This window comes from Mus pahari, chromosome 8, assembly GCF_900095145.1.
Source record: "Mus pahari chromosome 8, PAHARI_EIJ_v1.1, whole genome shotgun sequence".
In the NCBI taxonomy this organism is placed as follows: Eukaryota; Metazoa; Chordata; class Mammalia; order Rodentia; family Muridae; genus Mus; species Mus pahari.
The window spans coordinates 57,201,991-57,213,793 of NC_034597.1; the positions used below are offsets into that span (position 1 = coordinate 57,201,991).

General features: G+C 45.7%; 1 protein-coding gene across 4 annotated transcripts in view; it reads right to left on the reverse strand.

The window, feature by feature from the left end:
* The window catches only part of Ptk2b (protein tyrosine kinase 2 beta), a 121,226-nt gene that overhangs the window by 80,173 nt on the left and 29,250 nt on the right, over positions 1-11,803 (reverse strand). The window contains exon 1 of one of the 4 annotated variants that reach the window (XM_029541377.1): positions 8,666-8,817. The exons of the other annotated variants lie outside the window; for them this stretch is intronic. The gene's annotated coding sequence lies outside the window, so the exon portion shown is untranslated. Of the gene's footprint in view, positions 1-8,665; positions 8,818-11,803 lie in introns of those variants that run through there. 4 annotated transcript variants of the gene reach the window in all.

Here is an 11,803-nt window from a genome sequence, read left to right on the forward strand (position 1 = left end):
CTCTCTCTCTCTCTCTCTCTCTCTCTCTCTCTTTCTTTCTTTCTTTCTTTCTTTCTTTCTTTCTTTCTTTCTTTCTTTCTTTCTCTGTGAAGAGATACCATGACCATGGCAACTCTTACAAAGAAAAACATTTAATTGGGGCTGGCTTGTAAAACTATAAAAGCAGGCAGAAGTAGTGCTGGAGAAGGAGCTGAGAGTTCTACATCTTGATCTGAAGGCAGCAGAAGGAGACTGTGTGCCACACTGGGTATAATTTGAGCATATATAACCTCAAAGCCCTCCTCCACAGTGACACATTTCTTCCAACAAAGCCACACCTACTCCAACAAGGCCACACCTCCTAATAGTGCTACTCCGTGTGGCCAAGAATTCAAACTCATGAGTCTGTGGGTCTATTCCTATCAAACCACTGCACTGAGTATCCCCAGTCCGAAAATCCAAGCTTGTAATAATTCTCTACGGGTAGATTTTTCAGGGAACGTGACACATAGATGGAAAATTCCTCATCTGACCCCACCAGAACTTAGGTACACTAAAACATTGTATGAAACCACCTTGAGGCTATACATATGAGTTGTGCATAAGAAATAAATGTTCAGATATGGCCTGGGGCCTTTCTTCAAGATACCTCATTATGTCTGCATAAAATTTTCCAAAATCCAAAATATTGCAAAAATCTAAGGTCTTTCTGGATCCAAACATTTTCAATAAGGGACATGAACTCTTGTGGCTTTTGACATTACATCTATGCAGTTTGGTACTTGTAGAACCAGAGCAGGGTACCCAGCATTGCCGGTGAAGGAAGCCTGTGCTTATTGGAGAGCTACCAAGCAGGCATTGAGGAGGAAGGGGTCTCACGGAAAGGTTTTGAGAATAGAAGATTGGAAAAGACTGGGGAGTGCGGGAATCTAAGAGATGGTAATATTCCTTTCTCCTTTTATCTCCATATCACAGCTCTGTTTATTCTGAGAAGCACCCAGCTGTAGCTCCAAAATAGGCTGGAAAACGCCTCTAATGATAGAGGAGGCTTCTGCAGGATCCCAGCTCGGAGCAGCCCTCTGCAAAGGGGATAGAAACACCAAAGGGCCCTCGGAAGGGGACACCTCTGGGTGTCTCTGCCTTTCCTTCCCCCCATCTAAGGTAACTGTGGTTCCTCTTTTCAGGGTTACAGGAAAGAGGTTGTGGTTTGCCCTAGGGAGTCTGTCTATCTCAAAGCTAAAGGGAACAGGCAGAATTTATAGCAGACAAGATTCTGGCTGTCAGAAAGAACTCTTCGCGTTGGTTAGGTAAAGACAGAGCCATCACAAGAACAGCAAGCCTCTGATCTAGAGACTGGACACGGCCACTGGATTCCACTGTGTACATAGGAGACAAACTAGGTCAAAATGAAACCCAAGACCTGGGCAGTTAACCCTTACTCTCCTGGGGCAGAAAGACACAGGGGAAGTTGAGGTGCTGAGGTTGAGTCTGTTCTCAGAAAACTGAACTAGTTCTTAGGTCTGGCATAGAATGGAAGCCCTGACATCTTCTAGGCTATGACTTGTGCTACTCAAGACCAAAGAGCCATGATTAATTTCTTTGGGTTTTAGGCTTCCTGTTGATCACAGGAAGTGAAGTTACTGCCCCCTTTAGCCCGAAGCTGAGGTGGACTGTGGCCGTGGTTGAGGAACATGGCAGCTGGGCTAGTACTAACTGAAGGCCTCTTAGGTCTCAGTAATGGATGAAAACAGTCCACAACCGTAAGAGAGGAAGTCTGTTCTGTGGTGCCTGGACCCTTCCTCAGAACTGCTAGTGTGACATTCCTTGTTATCCCGTTTCCATCCTCTGAGGACAGTTGAAGTGGCCAGAAGGTAAATGACCAACAAGTTCTAAAGAAACTAAGGCTTCATTACTAGGGTTATCTTGAGCCTCCCTGGTTGTATACACTTTGCCTTCTAGGAAAAACAGCCAGGTTATAACCTTGGATAGCGAGCACCTACTGGATACTTTGACTGTTTCAGCCATATGTGCTAATTTTTAACTGTCAAAACAAACAGAAGAGGTTGGTTCCATTATTCCTCTGCCATGTTGCATATGGAGAAACTGAGGCATGAGGACATTAAGGTAACGCAATAACATAGAGCTAAAAAATGATAGATTTATATTCTATATTCTTATCTGCTAAACCACACCCCTAGCCCAGTGAAGCATATGAAAAGTTCAGTTTATTAGGGAAGAAAAAATAAACACAGAAAAGATATCAAGGTTAAATTACATGTTATTGGCCTCCCTGTCTCCAGACTTTTCTCAGTTCTACTTGAAATATATGGCTAGGATTGTGATTACCATAAACAACAGACAGCTTGAGTACCCACATAGTAGGAGAACAATGGAGAGGGTACAAATGCTACAGTTCAGGGAGAAATCAGGAACTTAGACGAGTTGGAGAGAGAAACACACACGCTAAATAATGCCATAGGGCACAGTGTGCTTTATGCAAGAGAGGTTTAAATGTCATTACACACAGGGCGCAGTGCAAGCCAAGGAGTTAATCTTATCTCCCGGGAAGGGTGGAGCCTGAGCTGGGTTTGTGAAGAGGAGGAGGTGGCTGAGACTGTTGTAGGGTGCAAGAGAAGCCCCAAGGTTTACAAAGGTGGCTGCACTCATAGCTGGCCAGGGCATAGGCTCCATAGGAGCAGACCCCGAGGGTAATAACTTGGCAGCCAGTTCACTGATTTTGGCAAGCATAACCTCACCCAGGATATGGATAACACAAAAAGATACAGAAGGCGTGGGTGAAGGGAGCTATCCTGAGGCAGAATACAAAGGATCCACAGCCAATTGGAGGAGGAGCTGATGCTGTCTACACCAACCAATCACAAAGAGCTTCATCCGTGTGGGGAGAGGCTAGGCTGGAATTTGTCTGGGCGTGGGACCATCCATCGTGAGAGAGTAGAGAAAGCAAAAGCGTTAGTGAACACTTGTTTCGCAGCTGTGAGAGTCTGCGTGGTAACATTCCTTTTGGCCCCTCCAGCACAGAATGCTACATCGCCAGCCCAGATACGAGCCTCCTCTGTGCAAAGGCACCTCAGATGCTGGGTTTTTTGTTTGTTTGTTTGTTTTTTGCCAAGGAACTCTCTTTATGTCCCCAGTAAGATGAGCTCTCTCTACTCCCGTGTTTACTATAAATTTGTTATGCTCTTTTTTTCTGACTACAAGTTCTTGCGTGCGCCTGAGTGTGTGTGTTTGTACATGTGTTGAACGTGTGTGTGGAGACCAGAGGTCAACCTTAGGTGTCGCTCCTTGGGAGCCACCCCTATTTATATTATTGTTCGGTCTGGGGATAGAGTCTCCTTTTGGTCTAGAGCTCTCCTAGCAGCCCAGACTGGCTGGGCAGCAAACCATAGGGATACATCTGCCTCCACATAAGCACTGGAATTGAAGGTGTACTGCAATTCCATGGCCAACCCCAGCTTTTTCCCATCAGTTCTGGGGATCAAATCCAGGTTCTCACACTTGCGAGCCGCACTGTTTCCCCAGCCTCAGTCTACCAGCTTTTTGCAAGCTAAGCAAAGAAAATGGAACACCTTTTCTGAACTTGTATTCATCATAGGACCTAGAATACAATAAGCAGCCCATCACTCATCCAGGAACGTGGCACTGAGTGGCCTTATCTATTCTGGCAATGACCCTTCCAGGTGAAGAGTTCTTGAATCAGCTCTTGGTGGCATCTCACAGCAAGGACAGGAAGACCTTGGACAAGCTCTGGCTCTACCCCTCCTTAGCCACGTCACAAGTGCCCTGCCAACTGTCCTCCTTCTCGACTTCCTCCCCAGTGACATGAACATGACGGTGCAGATGTTGCAGGGTTGTTGTGAGACTGCAAAGCCAAGCTGGGTGTACATAGGGTGGGGATGTGTTAAGAGCCAGGCTCTGGGCTCTTTTGGCAGAATGTGGACACCCAATCAGTGGATACTCAGCATGTACACGCATGTTGGTGGCAAGTGGCCAGGCTCTCTAATCAGCCCTGCAGGGATCTGACTGTTTCCTCATTTCCTCCTCTGCAGCTCTACAGAGAACAATTGTAGCCCATAGGCCTGAGGGTGGTGAAATGAACCATGAGAATTCACAGACACACACACGCATGCACAAACACACACACACACATGCACACACATGCACACGCACGAGTGTTACAGAGAAACTGCATACGTGAATCCACTCAGCCTCTATGACTCAAAGGAGAAGGGCTACTCTAGGAAGAGCAGCAGAGTCTGGCTACAAAAGCATGCAGAGTTGAAAGAGAACATGATAGACTCCAATCCCAGTCACAGAGGATCTCAGAAAAAAAAAAAAAGCTGTGCAGGTACAGGAGCAACAACCCCACCCAGCTCAGGCCCCCTCTGTTTGAACTCTTTTAGCTATAGGGGTCTTCATGCTTGCAGCCTGTCCCATTGCTCAAAGAACGAGAACACCTTATACAGTTTAAGTGCTGAACTAGAGAGCCGGCTCAGTGGTACTTGCTTTATGAGCATCTGAGTCCAGCTCCCTAGCCCCCATATAAAAACTAGGCATGCAGCACGTGTCTGTAATGTCAGTGATGTGGGAAGCCAGCAGGAGGATCCCTAGAGCTCACCGGTCAGCCCTGGGTGCAGGGAGAGATGCTGTCTCAAAGAATAAGGTGAGAGCAATTGAGGAAGACACCTTATATTGAAATTTGATCCCTACACACTTGTATATGTCTGTTCACATACACACATATACACAAACAAACATCACAGACAGACAGACAGGCAGGCAGGCAGACAAAAGAAAAGGAGAAAGGGAAGGAAGGAAGGAAGGAAGGAAGGAAGGAAGGAAGGAAGGAAGGAAGGAAGGAAGGAAGAAAGAGGAACTGAAGAGAAGGCCCAAGTGTATTTTCTGTCATCTTTTGTGTCTGCTTTTAGGATACATGTGGAGCAAAACCCATCTCACCACCACCTGTTGACCCCTTTCATGAGTGAAGAACAGCTATGGCCCCTTCATCTCCTTCCACCTAAATAGTCCAAGTCCTTCAAGAGACTGTGTCAAAGATAGTGTCTTTGGGGTCCCCCCCCCCGACCTGTCTTCCAGTGAGGGCCAGGATATGACCAGAGGGGCACTGGGTAGCAGAGAAGCATGGTGAGGCTAGGAACCAGGGCTAGGGGACAGGTCTAAGTACAGGAGTGGTTTGCTGAAGGGAATCGGAGAGGGCATAGCAGTGAGAGGGGAGGATGTGTAGCTTGACCTTGGTTCCTGGTTCCCCCAAACTTCCCAGTGAGGGTACAGAAGCTTCCCCCAACAGCTGAAGGACCCCTGGAAGGATGTCTGCAGCAAGCATCCAAGCCCTATAAGGGGGTTAGCTGGGGTGGAAGATAGTGCGACTTTGGGACTCCTCAGAGTAAGGAAATGACACACACCTGCTCTGCTGACAGGAGCTACCTGTGAGTCACACCCCGGAAGTGGAGAGGGTAGCCCAGGGGAAAAGGTAGATCTAGGAGGTGCAGGCAGAGGCTGTGATTTCAACTTAGCCTTGCCTTCAGAATATTAAATGGGTCGTCAAAGTCATCAGAGGATGAGGGCGAGACCTGGATTTGTACCAGCTTGCCAGGATGGTGTGTGTGTGTGTGTGTGTGTGTGTGTGTGTGTGTGTGTGTGTGTATGCACCAAGTTAGACTCAGGCTGCTCTTCCCTACCACTATGGAAACCCAGAATGTCCCTTCAGAACATGATCATTGCGTGTTCTTGACATACTGAGCTGAGGCAGCAGTAGGAAATGGATTTAAGGATGAGAAAAATTCCAAAGGAGGGTGTTTAGAAGAGCAGGATTATAGATGACTCTGTGTGTGCACGCCTTCGTACCCATGTGCCCCTCACGTAGGTACAGGGGCACAACTGGTGTCATTGGTAGCATTGAAAACATGGGTCCACTTAGCATCTCTCAGCATCATTTCAGGATATAGAGAGACCATCTCAAATGCAGAAGCAAAAGTCCTTCCAGCTCCTTGAGCTGGACCTTCCCATACCACAGTGAAAGCACATGATACGTGTGACTCCACTCAATGGCCTCAATCGTGGGACTGAGGAGACCCAGGGGTGTGCCTCCCTCAGCTCAGGTCTCTCTGGACCTATGGGGTCATTGTTGTTGTTGTTGTGGCTGTCGTTGTTGTTGTTGTAGACAGAATCTTATGTACCCAGGTTGGCTTCCAATCACTATGTAGCTAAGAGTGATCTTGAACTCCTGAAAGCCTACATTACCTTCTTTAGAAACTTTGCCAGTGAATTTGTGTGCATCCCTCAGAGGGTTTGACTTTAGCCTGTGTGCCCTGCTGGGTATGAAGGTCATACTCCTGCTGGAGGTCAGGGAGCCCCCGATGGAGTGGGTTCATTGACATCCACTGGCTGCCTGACTTAGCATAAATGAGTGCTTGTCTACATAACAGAGAAGGCATACGTGAGTTAAGTGGCTCCAGAGAAGGAACTTGGTAGAGCTACATGGAATGCTGGGTAAAATGAAACCAGACTTCTCCATTACTCCCAAGTAGGAATGTGGAAACTCCAGATATCAGAAATCCAAGGACTGAAACTCAGAGCAGTGAATGAGCACTAGCAAGGTCACAGAGCCAGAGGAAGTCCCATGGAGCAGGATGGTGACCAGTGTTGGCATAGAGTCATGTCATCTGACCTTAAGGAGCTAGCTGTGCTAGCCTGGAGACCCAGAGTAACAACACTGCTCACTAGCCCACTGACTAGAGGAAGCTTGAGTGCTGGCTGGAGCCCAGGTATGAAAAGGAAGGAAAAAGTGAAAGGCCAAAGCCTGTGGAGCGTGTGGTGGAAAGTCTAATTCAAATAATTAAAATAGAAACATATCCAGAAATGCAGGGGTGTGGGGGACTCAAAACACCATAGGATGCTTCCACGATCAAAAAACAAAAAGCTATGCCCACTCCTCATTTGCAATGATGATTGATCCACACCTTAAGAGCCAACCTTAAGGAGTGGCAGCAGGTACGCATCGTCAGCCAGAAAATCTAAAACTGGGGTGATAGAGTAATTTAGGACTGTAAAAAGAATAGGGGATGCTGGCTACAGTGGCTCACGCCTCTAATCCTAGTACTTGGGAGGCAGAGGCAGGCGGGTCTCTGTGAACTCAAGGCTGGCTTGGTCTGCACAGTGCGTTCCAGGACAGGCAGGGCTACACAGTGAGACCCTGTCTCAAAAAGGAAGAGGAGAAGGGGGAGAAGGAGGTGTAAGAGGGGCTGAGGGACTCAACAGTAGAGTGTTTGCCTAGTGCAAGGCCAGAAGTCAGGCCCTCAAACGACACAATAGCAGTCGAGCTGTAGTATTTAAAAAGAAGGGAGAGCACAGAAAGTTCAAGATAATAATCTTAATGACTAAATAGGGGAGTGAGGATACTTTACAGAAAATCTCACTGGAACACTAGTTGACAATGGTTTAGGAACAGCTTGTAATAAACACCTTCTGCTTTGAGGAGGAGACTGTAATGCCTATGAATGTTGGGCTTAATTCAAGTACATGTTAAAAAATCACAAAGATGGAAAAGATACTAGAACTCCACCAGACACAATTGAGTCAATGACTGGTCAAAGTGTGGGAAAAGCAGATACAAAGTATGACTAACGTCGGTATAAAAATGACATTGTAGACATAAGCTAAATAAGTGCTAGACAGATGGCTCAGTGGTTAAGAACACTGGCTGCTCTTACAGAGGACCTGGGTTTAGTTCCCAGCACCGACATGGTAGTTTACAACCATTTGAAACTCCAGTTCCAGGGGTTCAGGTGCCCTCTTCTAAACTCTGTAGGTACCATGCATGCAGGTGATACACATACATACATCATACATACAGGCAAATCACTCATGTGTGTAATAAATAAATGAATGAATGAGTGAATAAATAAACTAATATCTTTTTAAAGAAATACGCTAAGCATATTAGAAGTTGGGGCCAAGGAGATGGCTCAGCTGTTAAAGCACTTAGACTCATATTTGAGGATCAGATTTCAGATCTTTCTATGTTCACTATTGAACATGCATACACACATGCATGCACAGACACATAACATGTAAAATATAACGCAAACACTAACAAACATACAAAAAGAAATTGCAATTTTTCTCCTCCACAGCTTCGTTTGGCCCGAGCACTTCAGAACTTCATTAGCATTCAGTCAGCTAAACCCTCCACTCTGAACTGTACCCTGAGCCCCGTGCCACCTCGATGGAACTCAGAAGACCTGAGCAATCTATAGGAGGAAGCAATGAGAGAGGATGCTAGAGGTGAAAGGACATGTACTCTTTCAGGCATCAGGATAAATGCCAGCTGCACCATCTCGCGGGATGGTCTGTGGCTGTAAGGAGAAACCATAATATTAAAGTAGGAAATCCTGTTGATAAGTTATGATCATAAATGTATACACTCCCAGACACAGAGTTAAATACAAACCACAAATATCAAAAGAACTTAGTCATCCTGGTTGCTATGAGTGATACCAACCTATAGAAAAGAAATCTAGCCCCAAAGATGCTAAGAAACTTCAGAGGTCACGTGAACACTGAAGTGTTAAGTCAGAATTCAGAACATCTGATATGCTCTCACCCAGTATTCCTTGTTCAATACAGAAAACGATTTACACCAAATACCTACCTTGTTATCTCAATCTTAGTCATCTGTCTTCTTTGTCCAGATCTCCCCTCCAATGAAGTCTTTCTCTCTAGCCTCTTTCCCAGGTATGTCCCTTCTCTCACCAAGAGATGGTAGGTAGGTCAGGAAGCTAGACTGATGCCCCGAGACAGCAACAGCAGTGCCTCAAGCACAGACTCTCCTTGTTCCTTTAGTTGGCAATGATACACTGTGTGTAGGTGAGGGGATGGGCAGGCATGACGTGGCCCAATGAGCTGCAGTTGTCCGGGGAGGGGCGAGCTGCCACTCACTCCCTTCTGCTGCCACTTGTTAGTATTACCCCTGTCCCGTTCTTCCATGAGCAAACATCTGGAAGCCACAGGGGGACCGTGAGTTGCTCTAACACTAACTCAAGTGGCCCTGAATGTATTCAGGTTTTGAAAACATTCTTAGGAACAAAAGAAACTTTGAGAAGTTTTAGCTGGTAGCTATATTTTTCTTCTTTTGAAATGATTATAGATCACAGGAAGGTGCACAACCAGCAGAGTTCTGTGACTCAAGAGACCCATCTTTCATCTTTCTCTAATGATGACATCTCTCAGTATACCATCAAAGCCAGGAAACAGACACAGACAAAACTATAGTCCTTACTCCATTTTCATTGTGTGTGTGTGCATGTGTGCCTGTGTATGTACATGAATGCATGTGTTTATGCATGTACATGAGGGGTATGTTTAGGTTGGAAATCGATGTTAGGGGTCTTCTCGTCTGTTTTCCATTTACTTTGTTCAGGCCAGGCTCTCCCTGAATTTGAAGCTGATCAATTCAGTTACACTGACTGGTCAGTCAGACCCAAGGCTCCTCCTGTCACAGCTTGTGTGTCCTGTTGTGTCTGGCTTTTGATGTGGATTCTGGGGACCCAAACTCAGGTCCGCATGCTTATTGACTGGGTCATCTCCCCAGTTCCTGTTTTCACCCTCTGCAATCCAAGTTCACTTGTTTGCATGCATGCGTGTGGGTCTGTGTAATTTCATCTTACACGTGCATTCACATAATGACTGTCACAATAGACCACTGTTTTATCAGTGCGAATGGACTTCCCTGTGTGGTGGCCTTTTTAAAGTCATAATGCTATAAGAAATCTCTTGATCTTTAGAACTGCTACTTTGTTTTCCATCTGTACAAGGTTGTCTTTTTGGCTTGTGTTTTTGAGGCAGGGTCTTACTGTATTCTAATATTGTCTCTGTTGCTATAACAACCTCCTGAACACAAGCAACTTAGGGGAAAGGGATTTGTTTGGTTTATGTTTCTAGTTTGCTTTTCATTGAGGGAACTCAAAGCAGGAACTTAAGGCAGGAACCTGAAGCCAGGCCTGGCTATTCCACACAGCCTTATCCCAAACCAGGGAACTCACTTTACAGCCAACACAGCAGAACGCATGGGGGATGGTGCTTGCCGGCTTGCACGGGTTCATATTTAGCTAGCTTTCTTATACAACTGAGGACCACTTGTCTAAGGAATGGTGTTCCCCATAGAGGGGTGGGCCCTCCGATATCAATTAATAATTAAGACAATCGCCTACAGACATGCCTGTCCATAGGCCAGTCTCATCTGGGTAAACCCTCAATTGACATGGTCTTCTCAGATGGCTCTGGTCTGGGTAAAGCTGACTGCTAAAGTTAGCTGGGGTACTATGTATATGAGGCTGGCCTTCTGCTCACTATCTTCCTACTGTCTAGGTCTCCCAAGTACTGACTTTGCAGGCCTGGCCGCAATTCCCTTTTAAAGAATGTTGTATAAACGGGCTCATCCAGCATATAACCTTTTAAAACTAACCTTTTTTTAATACAGTGCAGTTGAGATTCACCTCAGTTATGATGTGTATCTATGGCTCAGTCATTTTCAAGACTGGATAGTATTTCATTGCATGGATGAACCAGTCACTCACTGGAGGACCTTCAGGTTGTTTCCTTTATTTATTTATTTATTTATTTATTTATTTCCCCTATTAACTGTAACTCGAGGGTGCTTGATTTGCTTCAGGGTACAGAGCCTGGAGAATTATTGGATGCAAGCGGCATCTGCATGTGCTGTTATTAACATGTGTACAGATGGGAAAAGGAATGTCCACTCTAGATTAGCTTTAATAGCTACCACTTGTTCCTACTGGTCCTTCAAAATTTAAGTGGGATGTCAATGTTTCTGAGAAATCTTTGTGTCTGTTATCATCTCTGTAACCAACTCCATCCACCTTCCCTGGCCTGTTATGTGGCCAAGGCGAGTGCGCATCTGCTGAATGACTAGATCAAACCTGTCATCATAGTCACTTTTTAGTACAGTCATCAGTCCCCACAATATACTGCTCAGAGCAACATTCTGTAGGGCACACCGGTTCTTAACCTGTGGGTCGCAATCCCTTTGGGCAGTTGAATAACCTGCTCACAAGAGTCACCTAAGACCATCAGAAAAACAGATATTTACATTATAATTCATAACAGTAGCAAAATTACAGTTATGAAGTAGTAACGAGAATAATTTTATGGTTGGTGTCACCACAACATGAGGAGCTGTATTAAAGGGTCAAAGCAGTAGGAAGGTTGAGAGCCACTGCTCTAAGGGACAAGCCATCAACCTGAGGATCATATTACAAATTAAGTCACATCAAGGAAGGAAGAGTGCCCACAGACCTCAGGTTGCTGCTCCCAAGGATTTGTAGCATACACAATAACACAAACATCATGTTATGTACGTCAGATGTGTAAGTAGAATGACTAAGTGAGAACTCATTAAAATTCCTCCTAATCCATACTGCCAAGTTGCTTTCCAGAAAGGTAGAGGAACATTTCTTACTGATGCTGAAAAATAGAACCATTACATTCGGAGGCTGAGAATAACATGTTTATCTTATAGTCCTTGAAGTCAGGAGTCCTAAAACTAAGGTGTTAACCAGACTAGGGGAGAACATTTCCCTTTTGCAGATTTTAGAGATTTTTTTGTACATGTCAGTGCATATTTGTCCTTCCCCATGCCCGTACCTATCACCCTCCCACCCCCACCCCCCGCCCTGGGCCCTGCTCTCTCTCTCTCTTCCCTCTCCCCCTCTTCCTTCTCCCCCTCTCCCCTCTCCCCCTCTCTCCCTCTCTCCCCCTCTCTCCCTCTCTC